Source organism: Thunnus thynnus, chromosome 4, assembly GCF_963924715.1.
Source record: "Thunnus thynnus chromosome 4, fThuThy2.1, whole genome shotgun sequence".
Taxonomy (NCBI): domain Eukaryota; kingdom Metazoa; phylum Chordata; class Actinopteri; order Scombriformes; family Scombridae; genus Thunnus; species Thunnus thynnus.
Genome location: NC_089520.1, coordinates 30,032,163 through 30,048,852, shown reverse-complemented (window position 1 = coordinate 30,048,852; position 16,690 = coordinate 30,032,163).

Sequence of the window (16,690 nt, the reverse complement as noted above, 5' to 3'; positions counted from 1 at the left end):
GTTTTGATCACAAATGGTTATTAGGTAAAAATGAGAGTATGATGATGCCACAAATTGCCAATATATATGTAGTGTGCTCATATTCTCAACACCTGAAGTAGACCAACTGCTTGAGTCAAAAGAGGCACAGGTTGAGGACATCAAAAAAGGCTAAAGCCAAACAGACTTGTGATCTTTTAAGTTCACTTTTTATATGTTTGAGATTATCTGTCAGATTCACAGTATAAAGAAATTCTGTCGCCTCCACCAGCAGCTACAACATTTCTCTGCATCTGCACCCACAGCAAAACTTGAAGAAAGTGACAAAACAGACAAACTAATGCAATACGACGGCAGTTTCCTTTTCAAGATGCTGACGGCTTTATTTGTCTGCTCTACTTTCTTTGACTGGCTGTCTGAAATTCTTACCTTTACTTGGTGACAACTCACATAGTGTTGAAAGTAATATGCTCTTTTTGATCACTGAATTGTGCAGAGAGGTATCAGATGTCCTGAAACAGCTAACTAAACATTTATTAGAATGAAATAAGAGTAAATATGAAAGCCATGCACAAGATGACATCAAAGGCTCTAATGATTTATGGTTTTTTTAATGGTTTCTTAAGTTTGCAGTTTTACTAATTAGTTTACTAAACAGAAGGTAAGAACCAAGTATAACACCATGTATATCACTTCTAATTATAGGAAGGTTGGTGTTTCATTCTCACTTTTTTTCACGTCTTTGAACTGAAAATCGCAAGTCTCTAAAGGCCTATGTCAAAGATCTGTTTTTAAAATAGCATTCACATCATCTTAATAATTACCCATCGAGTTTTAATGATGTTGTGTTCAGCTGCTGACGATGGAGACATACAACATTTGTTGGTTCAAGTCAAACCCATCTCAGTGTAGAAAGATAAGATTTCAACAGTCAAATCTTAGTAGAACTACACAAGTAGTAGAACAAGATGTTCTCATACTTCAACGGCCCAGCACCCTGCAAAGATGATAATTTCCAACCTGGATCACATCTGGTGAATTTATTAATCATCTTCATCTGGTTATGAATGTTCCCACTGTCCATCCACTGAGATGAATATGAATTAGAGAATCTGACACAGAACATTAACCGTCATGGTGAAGAACATCTGCTAGAAACCTGGTAATAGAAACCCCACATCCAAAATTTACATCTCTCAAATTCTCTATTAGGTCTTCATTACCTCAATGGACACGGAAGAAAGCAAAGGTGTATTCTTTTCTCTTGTTTATTATGTTTGTCAGATGAATCAACAAGTTGGTTGGTAACTGGTTAGAGTTAGATAAAGATCCTAGTTTGGGTTAAAATAACTACTTGGTTGAGGACGTTTGTGATAATGGTTAGAAGAAACAAACATTGACTGTCAGGAGCAGAATGATCCGAAGTGTAGTAGATGTTTAGTGCACTGGCACATGCCTCTGCTCAACACATACAGTACATAAACACAAGCATACAACATGTATGTAAGCCTTCATACACACATGCAACACACACAACAGCAGGTACAGTAAGACCCAGCTCTGTTCATGAAGCCCCAGCTGACAACTTATCCAATTACGGCCGCAGAAACACTGGTTACAAGGGAGTCAACTCTGAAATTGCCTGGTGTGATTCAATGTGGCCCACGCGATGTGTAAAATTGACAGTGTGATTTCTGACTGGGTTCCCAGCAGAGATTACCTCCCACAGGACGCTGCTGTTTCAGAACCCCGGGCTGCATGCCAGACGAGGAAGGTGAATGTTGTAGCCTGTTTGCTTCTACGGCAGAAATCTCTGGTGAAAGCCTCTTTAAAGCAGAGTGAGTGATTTTTATTAATGTCATTATGTTAGAGATTGTATACTGCAGCATTCAGTGCATTCATTCTTAAATGTGGTTGATTAAATTGTGATTGATCTCATAATTTAGACTGTTATGGATATTTGTCTTAACACTTCATTTATGATGTTTATGGTATATTAAAGTCAAACTGATATTTGAATTTTCTTAACTGTTTGTGCATGGTAAAATAAATTATAATGATTGTCACTACCCTGTGTCTCCCTAACCTGCTGCTACTGGCTCTTTCCCTCTATCTCCCTGTGTGTGTGGTTGTGTGAATGGAGACAGGTGTGCTGGAGTCAGAGCAGAGCCGCATCAGCTGAGCCTCATCTCAGTAATCAAGCCCTCTTCAAATACTCAGCCCTTTCACTTCCCGTCTGGCAGATCGTAGCCTCTGCATCAGTCAGTCTACACTTTGAGCCAGTTTTCACACGTACCTGTTTTCTTGCTGTTACCTGTTTTTCACTTGCCTATCGCTGTCTCCTTTTCTCTGGCAGTTCCATCTGCTCAGTCTCCGGCCCCTGTCTCCAGCCCCTCATATCGTCTCATCAACCCTCCTTCCCTGCCCTGGATCCTGCCATGTTCCCAGTTTTCAGCCCAAACCTCAACCCCAGGTTTCCAGCTTCCAGCCTAAGCCACAGCCCCAGTTCCCCAGTTACCAGCCCAAGCTTGCCCAGGTCTGCATTCCCTATTCCCCAGCCTTTATGATAAATACCTTGTTTCTATCATGTCCTTCTCTCCCAGCTGTTGAGTGTCTGCACTTGGGGTCGCCTGCTCTGACCCATGTAACAGTACGGTCTGGCCAAAGACATGAACCCAGTAGACATTCATCTGCTCAGAATGCCGAAGTGTGTGACTTGAGGCTAATGTATTGCAATGGGGAATGCTAAGGGAAAGCCAAATTAACTTCTCTAAAGAAATTATGTTTTAACATTATTTGACATCAACCCTTGATCACAGAGCCAGATTATGCTTTACAGATGACAAAGATTTTTCGTAGTTGATGTTGTCTCAGCAGGTCCAGAGTTGTTTGGGTTGAGCCGTAGTTAGCAATGGTGTAGAGTCACCAGTGAGGTTTAGTAGTTGTACAGCCCAGATCAAGCCATGGGCAAGTCTTTGTGGAGGCAGGTGTTGAACCACCGGTGAAGAGGGGTTAAGCCTTGTTTCAAGTTGCCGTGAAAGAGTCTCTGTCAGCTTAACTCCCACTTTGGGCCGTACTGCTCTCAGCAAGCAGGCCGAGATCCAGTTTAAGTGTTGCTGTCTTCTTCAAAGTGATTGTTTCAGTTCAACTTTAGGATTCAGGCTTTCGCTGGCTTCTTGTAATCTTAGTTTAATGTCAAAGTTTAATCTGACTACACTCAAATCTTCATTCAGTAGTGGATAACTCCATGTGAGTTGATGTGACTTCAAAATAAATGCTACACATGAAACACAAGCCTTAAGGTTACAAATAAGACAAAAACAAACTAAACTTGTTCCAATAAAAGATTGCCATATGCGCATACTTAGTCGAAGAACAAATAAAAGACACATCTTAACAGAAGAATTATGTCTTGGCTCATGAGTTTCTGGAGTCAGCTCAAAGGACATCCCTCTGAGGTTATCTTTATTAGTCTTGATAAAACTGGCAGAGTTTTGAGTGTGTTTTAAACATTTTTGTGCCAAATTGTTGATGAATATTCAATTTATTTGTTCTGGGGACTTTTTAGGTGTTGATGACTTTGACTTGAGATGGTAAATTATTTTTCTACATTGGGGAATTAAGTTTGAGTTTCAAGTGCAAAATTCACACTTCAGTCACTATGTCTGAATACTTCAGTTCACATTGTAACCAGTATATTATAAAATCATACATAAAAACAGTTCAGCATTATATATTCATTTCATAATAAGTAAATCTTTCCTATCAACGTACCAAACCTTTATTGATTCACCCTTCTCAAACCATCTACACGTCTAGTCATGAAATAAAAGTTTAAAGCAACAATTATGTGATTAGATTAAACTTTCAGAAACATAATTTCAAATACAAATTCAACATAACTATCCTATGCTGCAGCGGTCCTCACTTCCTGTGCTGCAGCACTCCAGGGAGGACTCCGGTCCTGCACTCCAGCCACTGGCCTTCAGTCCTGCACCTCAGCTGTCTGGTCGACCTCCAAAGCGGCTTTGCTCATCTGTCCTGACATCTGGTTGACCTCCAGATTGGTCCTGCCCAGTCACAGGTCTCGAGAGCAGCGCTACCTACATCGCCAGCTTCCAAGTCATGCTCCAGAGCTGCTCCACCTGTCTGGTTCAACCCTGGAGCGACTTTGCTGATCTGTCCTGCCCCCTGGTCACCCTCTAGAGTGCAAACGGCCATCTTTCCTACCTTTTGGTTGCCTTCCTGAGCGACTCCGCCTGTCTTTCCTGCCTCCTGATCACCCTCCAGAGTGACACTGGCCATCTGTCCCACCTTCTGGTCATCCTCCAGAGTGATACAACAAGATATGGAGATACATGGAGCTCTTTGTTCAGCGGATCAGTTAGAAATAATGCAGGGAGGAATATTAAAAGCAGAAACAGCCACAGTGATGATGATGTTTGATGAAGAGCTGCAGACAACCAACACACCTCCAACAGGTAAACAACTTATTTAACTTTGCCCTGCTGTGTAATGGAAAAACACTCACAGCATGCCAGCTCAGCTTGAGTCATGGCTTGGCACGACTACCCCGAAAACAATGGAAAAATGCCCTAATGTTGCCAGAATGTAGCAGTGAATTCATGCGCTGTGCGTGGAGCAGATGACCATATAAAGAAATCTGTCACAAGCCGACATCGGCTCAGGCTGAAAGTAGAAAAAAACATTGGAAACCGAGCGTTCAGAGCAGTCTGAAGCCGGTGCTTTTTGCTCACAGGGATTACTTCTGGTTCTTCAATACAAAGCTCCAGCCGACTGGAATGATCTTCTTCTTTTTCTTAGATCTATTACCTCTCTCCCCTGTGTCAGGACTTCCTTATTCTGTCATCTTAAAATGACCTGTTCATGCTTTTCATTTGTTGGTATTTGCAATTAGTAGATAAACTGCTTCAAGTGCTCTCTGTACTGATGAAACTGATCTGATTTTTCGGGTCATTACTTGTATCCAATCTTCTTGTACAACTGCTGAGGGTTGGGGGTGTGGGTTGGAGATCGTGAGCAAGCTGTCTGTATCTGTGTATTTGTAGTGTATGTTTGTTATGTAATGATGTCTCTGTATGAATGTGTTATTTTCTGTTTTTAGGACCTCTTGAAAATGAGATGCTACATCTCAATGGGCTATCCTAATAATAAATTCAAATTTAAGCTTCTACTTATATGACTGAAAATAAGGAAAAGTATAATGGGTCCCCTTTAAGTGAAACTTTGAATGTAGGACTTTAACTTGTAATGTGTTAGTGTTTCTCTAGTGTGATATTACTACTTTTAACTGTCTTTGTGACTTCTGGAATTGAAATGAACTATTGAACTACTATATTTTAGTGACTGCCCACACAGATATTGCACCAAACTAGACACCGAAAAATCATAAGAATATTTATGTAGAGGTGGTATCAAAGCAGAAAAATAAATAAAAATGAAATTTCTTCTTTATGTGGTAAGTACAGTTTTGACCAAATAAGTCCAAAAGTCAAAACACCAAGGAGATATATACTGATTTTTAGCAAGAATAAATTTTAATCTCCATGGAGCAGTGATGATTGAAATTTGGTCAAACAGTAATGTAATGGACATGCATGTCAAATCTCGGCTTGAACAATTCTGTGTCGCTATATGCTTATTTAAACATCCATAGTGTTTTTTAATGTGTGTGAAAGTCCTCTTCTTAACTTAACTTGCCTTGTAAAAACAGTCTTATCTGCCAGAGGGGACAGCTCAAATTCCTCTCCTTCTCTTTCCTGCTTTTCATCACTACTTCGCAATTTCAATGAAGTTGGGAGAAACAGACAAAAGAGAAGTTAGACTGTTATGAAATGACAATTTTTAACCTGGAATATAATAATTCAGCGGCTCATCATCTCCAAGCTTCTCTAAAATGTATGAGTTGCTGTTCTAGTGGGCTTAAACTCCTGTCTTCTCTGGTAATAAATAGAGAATGTGCTTTGCTGCGAAGCTTACGTGCTATGGGTACAACTTACTTGAAAAGTCACTCTTTTTTTGCCTTTGTCAAAGTTGCAGTTGCCATGCAGAATATTCATCAGCCTCAAATCTGACGCCCCTTTTCATGTGCCTCAAGCTTACACTTATATGCTGTGAAGACGCTCCTCTCATTAGAAATTCTTTAAACTCACAGCCTCAAATCGCATTAGCCGAGCATGGCAGGATCCCTGGTGATGCAACCCCACACAGTTACTGTATGAGTACACCTACTGCGCGCAGGGGAAGAGCTATTTATCATTACACAGCCTTAGGAAACAAACAAGGAAGTGTGCTCAGGAAGTTGTTTTGCTCTCGTCTCGTTTGTTTACCCTCTCAAGGTCAGGAGAGTCAGACATGCATATTGATGATGGAGATGATAGGCCATCCCATGTGTTGGATCTGCCATGGAGCAAGTGGTAATCAATGCGGGGAGGAAAATAAATTAGCTTGGCAAAGTGTGCAGCAATTGAAGGCAATCAAAGCAAGAACACATGCACAGATTCACACACAAAGACTCCCTCAAAGACTTGACCCCACAAAAATGATCTCTGCACATTTCAAAGAAATACAAGTGCTATATCTGTCGGTTTTCCTTGTTTTTGTTGGACAAACATGGAAAAGAGTCCCAATAAGTGTTCCAGCTTGCCAAGTCAATAATGCATGGAGCTGGGTAAATAATTGATCACACACTTCTTATACTTTCTGTTCTTCTCTGTGCTGAATAATTGAGGGGGGAATTGTTATCTTCTGGGGTACCCCGGGGTTCCTTCTTCCCTGCAGAGGCTGGAGATGTTTTACATTTCCAAGTGCCAGTTACAACAAGGAGCCCAGTGTTTGGGTTTACAGGGCACTTCACAGCTGGGGAGAGTTACATCACTGCTGCAGCCACAACAGAGATGATCTCTGAGTGGGTCAAATAAGGTAACATGACATGAGATGCTGCAACAATATGGGACATCGTTTTTTTTTTCCTTAAAGCAGTTATAATCAATATCTTTATAATCACAATGCATCAAATGATAATGTGTAATGTCAGAGGCGACACTAATAGTGGTGAACCTAGAGAGAATTATCACTCGACTCTGCAGGTCCTCTTAGCTTTACGGAGCGTTATAATGAGTTTCAGCTGTCCGGCTGAAACTTTACTGTTTTGGTTCACTCTCACTGCTCTTACAGAGTATTTTTTAGCCACAGCAGGAAGCTGTTTACAGTTCTAAAAATCCACCGTACACTGCCTGCTCAGCACCAAACAGCAAACACACAGATAGCAACCAGCTGATGAACATAGTGGAACATTTGGAAGCTAAAGAAACAGTTCCCTCAGGAGTCGGTAGAGACCAAAAACTGAGCAAAAGGAGAGTGAATTTAGACTTTCAATCAGCGGGTGACCTGAAACACCATTCTGACTGAATGATGTTGTTCTGTATCTGCTAGATGCAGCTGTTTGCAATATGACTTTAAAAGGTGCCAATATGTCAATGTTGTGTTCACAGCTTGTTTCTGCTGCCCCCAGGTGGACAAAAAAATCTGTTATTATTGCAGGTTTAATTCTGTTCTTATTTAGCAATATTGTAGTTATATTGTGGCATGGGATGCACTGTACAGTCAGAGAAAAATATTTGAGGGTTTATTTTTTTTCAGTTCTGCAAAATGGGGCAAAAATACTTACAGTATGTATAGCTACAACACCAGCTTCATTCCATGTGCTGAAAATCAACTGTGTGATTGTCAAAGACAGAGTTAGGGATAGGCTATTATTTGAAATTGAAGTGAGATTTCATTGTCCTTTCAAATATGTACCATATTATGAATTATAACATTGTACTACAAGTAGATTCATCAACTGGAGTTTGGGTGAGTCGTCGTCTTGGTTCATTCGCCAGTTGGTTGAACATGTCAGTCCTGATGCAGCTTCATTTTAGAGATAGAAGAGCACATTTTAAAGCTGTTATCTGTTTCTTCCCCCATGTGTATCCTAAATACAGATAATTTGTGTCTTTGCAAGGCCCCTGTTTGTATGACGGGACATGACAAAGCTGTGAGGAAGAGTGATCACAGGGTTAAAGTTGAGGAGGCTTCCAGCACACAGGCACAGCTGCTTGTCACAGGTAGCTGTTAATTTTTGTGCCCATGCTGTGCGTTCATGAATGAAAAAAGGACTGTGTGTGTCTTTAGAGTGTGTGTGTCTGTCTGTGTCATAGTGAGGGTTTCTCAGTGGGAAGGTGCCAGTGTGTTGCAGTGTTGCATTTTCAGATTAACGGGAGCTTGAGGGGAAAATTGCCAAGCAGCTGACAGGTTCTCACACACACGTTTACACAGTCCATTTCTACTCTTTCCAAAGTCTTAATTAAATGACGCTACCTGTGAAATTTGCTTACAGAAGTGTTATGACTGCTATTATACAACGCCATCAACCCTTATTGCACAAGTGCTTATAAAGTCTGCCTGATTCCTCTACCAGTCATTAAAACAGCTGTGGCATGCCAGTAAACTGTTTTATAGGGGCATATTTGTCCATAATGTGATGCATTTAGGACTGTCTGGCTCAACTCCAAATGTGTGATGCTAAAAGCTCTTTATTCTGAGTCACATTCCTATTTAAAGACAGACTGTGTGTGTGTGTGTGTTTTTAGTGAAATATAATCCCTGATGATTCAGCAAGTGACACTGTACTGTATGTATAATTTGTTGGCTCACCAAATCACATAGTAACACCTTAAGGTTCACAAATGCAACATCCATTTAATCATGCTGGAGACCTACCATGTATGAAGAGTGATTTGGTCTGTTGTTCTTTGGTTCATGATACAATGACATACTTTTAAAGGGGTGGAATCTATCTTCATGGCTGACCTACTCAGACTGTATAATGATCTCTGGCTGACTTTAGAGTAGATACAGAAAACTTGAATGTATTTTATCATTTCTTGTGTTTATAAGGATTTCCAGTGATGAAGCTTATTAAATGTATTGGTGCATTTTCTTTCATTTTCTGTATCTGAAAGGGAGAAATTCTTGTTTTAATGATGGTGCACTAATGTCGCCATTCTACAGTATCATAGACAGACAGTCACATTGATGAAAAATCTGCTGACAGCAGTTACACAAAACAACAAAAGCCATGACTTTGAACAGCAAAAACCCACATTAGCTTTCCTGCTAATATCTCCTTTTTCTACAGAATAAGTCACGTCTTGTGTTGCACCTTGGCTTCAATAAACGCGCCGCTGTTGACAGTCTGCAGACTAAAAAGCTAATTAACTAGACAGCTGTAGCACATTAAACATCTTAACAAGACTACAGCCATGCTAGAGGCTCTGTGAGGCACCTGTATTTGAGCTAAATGCATACATCAGCATGCTAACATGCTCACAATGATAATTCTAGCATTTTGATGTTTAGCAGGTGTAATGTTTTTGTTGCGGGGAATGTCATGAGTGTTGCAGGTCATTATTGGACCTGGAAGTATTGGACTAAATGAAACTTTGTTTCTTCATTCCCCTGACAGGACTCAGCCTGTTGTAAAACAAAACAAACCTGGATGTGTAGTCATCCCTCATTAAAAAACTCAAGGTGTACAAGCTCTGGTAGGATACACGGCTTTGATTTATGTCCTGCTCTCACTTTACATTGTGGATGCAAAGAGCTCACATACAGTTACACCAATGAAATACACAGATGATTAGTCCTCTTTGATTCATGAGACCACTCTCTCACTTCTCAGTTGTAGCTTCAGCTGAACTGGTCTGTGGTCAGCACTGATTGACAAAGAGTAAACTGGATTTGCCAGGTGCGACTGTGTATATAAATGTAACACTTCATCCCCTGCAGTTGCTCGGCCTGCCTTTGCTGTAAATAATAATTTCCTCTTCATATTGCTTGTTTAAGATTTTCTCGTCCTCCTAATCCAGTCACATCTGTGTTTTGTTGGATAGCAGGAAAAAATGGCTTTCGTTCTGCCTTGTCAGTTTTCATTTGCTTCTAATAGACATTTAGACTGGTGGACTTATACAAGAGGCTTATATTAGAGTCTATCAAACTATATGTGGACAGAAAGTTTCATTTATAATAGCTAATGGCCATAATTATAAAAGCTTGGAGTACATAAGAATAGTCAATTTTTTCAAACACTCAAGATTATGTTAACGAGTAATGCAAATTCAAATTGTCTGCAGAAACTACTGTACTAAAATTAGAAAAATGTGCTGAAATGTAAATCACCTTATATTTCTTCTTATACTGCATTACAGCTGCAAAACTGTTGCAGTTATGTTGTTTTCCTCTATGAAACTCACTGGATGAGGGGACATATTGGGGGACTCATTGTATAAACTGTATCAGTGTACAAGCATCCATGCGTGGCTGACAATCTTAAATCAAACACAAACAAATGTGAATCTTTGTGTACCTTGTGATGTGTGTGAAGACCGTCGATAATTACGTGTGGCTCTTGAAAAGCGCATATGGATTGTGGAGTGCTTAAAGCCACTGGATTGTTTGGTGGAATCTGTTAGCACATAAGATATCTTTCAGATATCTTTATGATATTAAAAAGGCCTCTTCAGTGTGTGTTGATTGCACAGTGGGGCTGTAAGCACTGAGTTGTGCTTTGAATAATTGTTAGTCATTTAGGATCCATAAAGCCAAAAAGTATTCTTCTTTGTTATGTTAATGGTTTCTAAAATTGGCTGAGTATACTCTAAAAAGGGATATTTACAGTAAGCATTTGCAAGAATACAGCCACGTGGTCTACTTGACAAACTACGCTCTGTTACCATGCACCATGAGGGAGCTTTTAAGACACATGCTGCCTCTGTCCCTCTGCACACATCAACATCTTCCACTTACAGCAACGAACTGCCATTATCTCACTCTAAAGCCGAGCCATGACTAAAAGCCAGAATTTCTCTTCATTTGTGAAAAAAAGTCAAAAGAAGGAGCTCCAGACAGAGTGTGCATGATAGTTTCTCCCTGCTTGTCCGTCTATTACACATCTAGAAGATGTCTCCATGATAAGATGATCATCTGAATGATACATGTTCACCAGAAGCCCTGTTACCGCTCTGCTGACTCCTGATAAGTGGAGCCATTCATCATCATCATCATCTTCTTCTGCTATGCATATATTAGCAGGTGACTGCAAAGACTTTATGATATCAAACAACTTTATTAGAACTAGAAAAGTAGCATAAAGCTTTATATTAAGCTGAGGAGATAAATAACTTAATAATAATATAGCATCATACTCACAGCTGTGAGCTAATTAATCAAATTACGCACAGCAATCAGTGCTGGGCAGTAAAATGATTTTACTTGTGGACAGGAACAGCAATCAAACTGCATGTTTTGGTTTGGAAAGCATTCAGCGCTACATACTTTCTTTAGACATCATGTCTCTATAATTAAAGTATTTTGTGCACGCCGTGATCTCAGAGGTGGTTGTTCAGCTTTGCAGATTAATTTTCAGAATCTGTCAGAACAGCTTTAAAAATTTGCCAAAGATGACTTGAGTTACTACTGTACTAAAATCTGTTTAATACATATATAACACATGGTGTGATTTGGCTGGGATTTTTTGTGATTCAACCACTACCTACGACATAAAAGAACAGTGGTGAAGCCCCTCCTACACTGATCAAAACATCTTGTCATTGACGTGGAGGATAGAGCATGTCCAGGTAGCCAACATGTACAAGAGGTGAATGATGAGACTCCGGCCCCAATATAAGACCAGGACTGTCATTACTAACTCATCGAGGACCACCAGAAGCTTCCCAGTGGGACAAAGTCAGTGGACAGCTGGAGAAAGATCACAGCAGGCCATTCGGATCCAACGGCAGAGACGATCCTTTATCCGAGGAAGGAGTTACAATCTCCCAATTGACCTAATTTCCATACAACTAAGCCAGCTCCATTTCCTTAGGAAGACCATCCCATGCAGTTAAAAGCTCAAGAAAGCTATATTATTTTGTTACACAGAATATTTAATTCACCTTGCCACCATAATTTGAATAAAAAAGGAAGAAATATTAAAAGTACCTCTGTACATGTAGTGAAATGAGGTAACAACTAAAGTTAAAGTGTTTCCAAGTACATTTCAAGGACATTACTTTAAAAAAAAATACAAGAAAATTGAATTTCTGTAATGTTCAGGGGGCGGATATGCTACTATGGGGCTTTGATATGATATAAGGAAAAAGAACTACAGGGTGAAATATTCATTTTTCATGTAGTTGTGACACTTTTTTTCTCCCACTGGAGTTGCTCCTCTCTACAGTTTAAAAAAGGCAGGTGGCCAACAGTACTGTATATTAAAATGGTATTACCAGTCCAAAAATAGTCATATTGCTATACATTTCAAAACCTTAGACACGCTTTAGTCAAGTAGCTTTTTGATTATCTATTTGCGTCTTTTCGGTTTGGTGCTGTCATCTATTTTTGGGATGAAGCTGATTTTGCCTTTCTGTTCTCCTTCAGCTCATGTCAGTCCCATCTCTGTTGCTCTCCTTTTATGAGAACTTTCAAAGCCGTCAGTGGGACACAAAGTGGAAGACATCATTTGAATTTCAAAGGCCTGACAGAACACATTGCCTCTATCAGCAGAGTAAAGGTCCTCTTGACAAGAAAGTGCCTTCAGAATTAATCATCCACGCTGAGAGTCCTCCTGGATGCTGCTTCCTCTCCCGGCAAGGCGAGCAGCCAAGGATATGGTTGGAGAGAGCAGGAAGCCGTAGCCAGACTTGATGAAAGCGTTGAATCCCCCCCGCCACCCTGCTAGCTGCCATTCTGACAAGGACTGAACATGTGTTTTTATGGGACAAGCAGCATGAGGTCATCTCGTTCTCATTTGTGCTCTTCACTCACATCAATGTATTTCTTCTGTTTTGCAAAAACAAATCCTAAATTGTGTCATTTTCAGTGCACCCCTGGGAGACGTAAAATGACCCATGAAAACACAAAGCTGGAGCTTCTCCTGAGCCTTCAGAGGTTCTGTTCACGAGACATACGGCACCAGCGAGTGGCAGACAGCTTCCAGCCGTCATTGCTATGAGCTAATTAGCCATCACTAATGTGAATCAGCTTCCATTTTTACTCACTTTGATTTACAGGGCCCGTCCCCATTACATCTCCATGGTGACAATGCAGTCTTTATGGACTGTCGTGGGCTCCACACACTAAATGATCCCATAAAAGAGCATTTATGGCTGCTCAGCATCACCAATCCCTCTTGGAGGAGAGTCCCGTGTGTAAACTGTTGGGATCAGATGTCCTCATCACCAGCCAGATCTTCATCTGTGGGTTTGGGCTTTGATCCAGACAGTAAGCACATGGGTAAATGTTTTGTCTTAGTGATCACAAACTTTCTGAAGGAGAAGTAGACCATCACCATATTAGCATTTCCTAAATATCATGCTGCAGCTGACTGAGCTGTTTCTACATAATTTTCATTCCAGTGTCTCTCTTTACTCTGTGTGTGTGTTGAACGAACTAATATATTGAAATAGTGAAACAAAAAAAGACGAATGGGAGGTTGCTATGAAACTGTTCTCATTTTCGATGCAATGAATCATACAGAAAGGGACAAAGGCTACTGTACAGTCTTTCCTCAAAGGCATTTATGATATTGCACGTATACACACAGCAACTCATGGAAGTAGTTGTGTGAAGAATGAAAAAAAGAGTTTGGGAGAGAAGTTCAAATCCTGCCTTGTGTTTCCACTTGAACAATATGATGTAGAACCAATAATTCTAAAAAAAAACCCTTAATGTACCTTAATTTTGGCTGCTATAATTTCATTTTTGAAAATATTCATTACATGTTAACTACTATATGTTACTAATGAAAGCTGAAGCCCTGATCTGCCAAAAATCATCTAATCACATCTCTGCTAAAATTTCATGCAACAGTATTGGCACAACTCACAACCTCGTACAAGTTGTTACAGTATAAACTCTTTGTGAATATGTTTCATAGCTTCAGTTTGGTATCAAAACATTTTGTTTGGTTATCATCAATTTTTCTTTTTGATTTTCGGTGCACACATGCCATACCTTTGACTTGTTCGCTAACATGCTGGGAAGGATAGGGTGTATTGTAGCCTGCATTAAAGAAAAAAGACACTGGCTTGTATTCGGAGCCCATTATAGTCAGCTTTGAATTCATGGATGTATTGTGAACCGCGTCACAGACCTCTGAGCACAGATTTATATACGGTACAAACTCAGTTCTGGCTGCGCTGCAGGCTGCTTTTGAATGTACAATAGTTTGGCCTGAAATACAATAATTCTGGAGTCTTCATACAATTATTCATTTTTAAACACAATGCGTCCTGCCCACTTTTTCACCACTTGTGCATCCACCTCATGATGTGTTGCTGGATTAACAGTTTTAATTAACTGTTAAGCCCAATTTCAATGCTGGAAAGGCATGAGGAGTGGAGTTTTAGACAATGTTGGACAATCCAACAAGTGCTTTGTTTGAAGCTCAACATACCTTCTATCTTGCTCTGCATGACTACCTGGATTTATATTGTCAGTGAAAACTGTTTAATAATGCATAATAACAGTGTACATAGATACAGAAAGCTAAATTAAAATGGTAAAAACTTTAGTTAGCTGAAGATGAATTAGTTGTGTAACTATTGTACACTGTAATTGTCTCTTCTACTCCACTCTAATTAATTGTTTCTCACTATTTAGTCTGATGAAATTGTGAATTTAATTGTTCCCACTGCTGTTGTAATGTTTGTCACATTTTAATAAAAAGTCAATCCTGTGGAACAAAAGAGTAGCTTTGAGCCTAATGAGGAGCACGCAGAGGGAGCTATTTAGAGTTCATTCCTCTGTTGTGTACTTTTATCTTCAATGTGTAACAGTCTCAAAATTAATTTAAATCACTGCATCATGAAGAACTCCCATCCCAAACCGCCATTACCTTTCAAGTATGTCACATAAAATTCTACCCTGCATGCGTTGGTGTTTTCTAAATGTCAAATGTACTGCAGAAAATCTTTAAATCCTCATCCCAAGAAGTGCAAAACATGCAGACTTAATGAACCACAGTATTATATCCTAGTTTGTTTACATTGTGGATATTTCTCTAAATTTAAAAGTCTGAACTGCCTTTTGTTCTTGCGGTTGAAACCAAAGTTGCTTGAGACACTTACTTTGTATCCCTCTCATCAGTCTCTCTTTCTAGTTCTGGGGGGCTCCTGTCAGGGGAATCAATCTACAAGACCAGGGGAGGGGAGGAATGACACAGCACCCATCGCTCACCCACGCAGCCCTGCTCTGCTCCTGACGGTAAGCCCTGCGATGATGGGAGGAGTGCGTGACAAGACAGGGAAGAGGAGTGATGGGGTCTCTCCATCACAGCCAAGGTCCTGTCAGCATGGCTCAAACACTTTTTTTCCTTTTTTGCCAAAGTTCAACTTTGTAAAATCGCATCCCCGCCAGAAAACTGCTTATTGCCAGCCAGGAATTCCACTTCTTTCTCCATTTGCAGACATCTATCCTATGATGTTAATGAGAGAGAGGTTACTAGGGTAATCATTCATCACTGATAAAACTGGACTGCCTGGTGAGATCTCTTGGTGGGAGGTAGGGAGGAATGAACAGCTGCTGATAATTCCGACAACCTGGTACTAGACCGTGAGTTCCTCATCATCTGATCCTAAATCTAATTTACTGTGTAATTTCAATGAACTTTTCATTCTCTCAAGGCTGCAACTCATCCAACATGTGCAGCCTCCTGCATCCATCTAAAGGAGAGCAGATAATCATTTTAGAAGAATCAGAAGACTGCAGACGTGAGGGGACTCCCCATTTCAGATATAAACCTGATGTCTACTGTTAAGATGACTTTTTTCACACTTCACCTGTCAGTAAGGGAGAGGACCTTCAACAGCTGTATAATTTTGATATTGAGAACCAAGGTGGATTAAAAAATATGATGAATATTCTGTTTCACATAAAGCAACCTGCCGTTGATATAGTGCAAGTAATCAGAGAGCAGTCTTTGCTTGTGAGTGCTTCTCTGTTTATGGGCAGCAGTCCATGAGCCTCAGCTGAATACTAAATGCTTATCAGTGACAGTGGCAGGCCAGAGGCCAGAAAGCAGTACAAGTAGCGGCTGTGTTGTGCTCTATCAAGCCACAAAGATTCACAGAGCCACTAACTTCAATCCCGAATAACTATCAGTATAGAGCACTATGTGTCCCCCTGTACTGCCATTTCTCTTCATTACATCCACCCACAGACAGCACAGAGTGGAACCATGTCAGCCACGGTCTGCTGCTGATTGGGCACCATCGTTTATTGGCCCGGACAAAGAGGCACCTCTACAGGAATCAAAGACATATCAAAGAGCCTAAAAATAGAGCTCAAACACATGAGCTGGATATAATAATATATATAGTGGCTATCCAGACAGTATTAATTTAATCAACAAAAAACAATTGACAACCTTTGTCTACAACAAAAATGAGAGAAAAACTAAATAAAAAGCAATAAAACAAGCAACAAATAAAAACTAAATAATGTGATGAACATTCCCCGTTTTATAACACACTACTATAATGTAGTTGTAAGCAGATAGAAGTCTTTATTAATGTATTTGCCAGCAACAATAACTCTTCCTGTGGGCACCAATAAGTGGATGCTGGCTATACTGGATATAAACAGATAATGA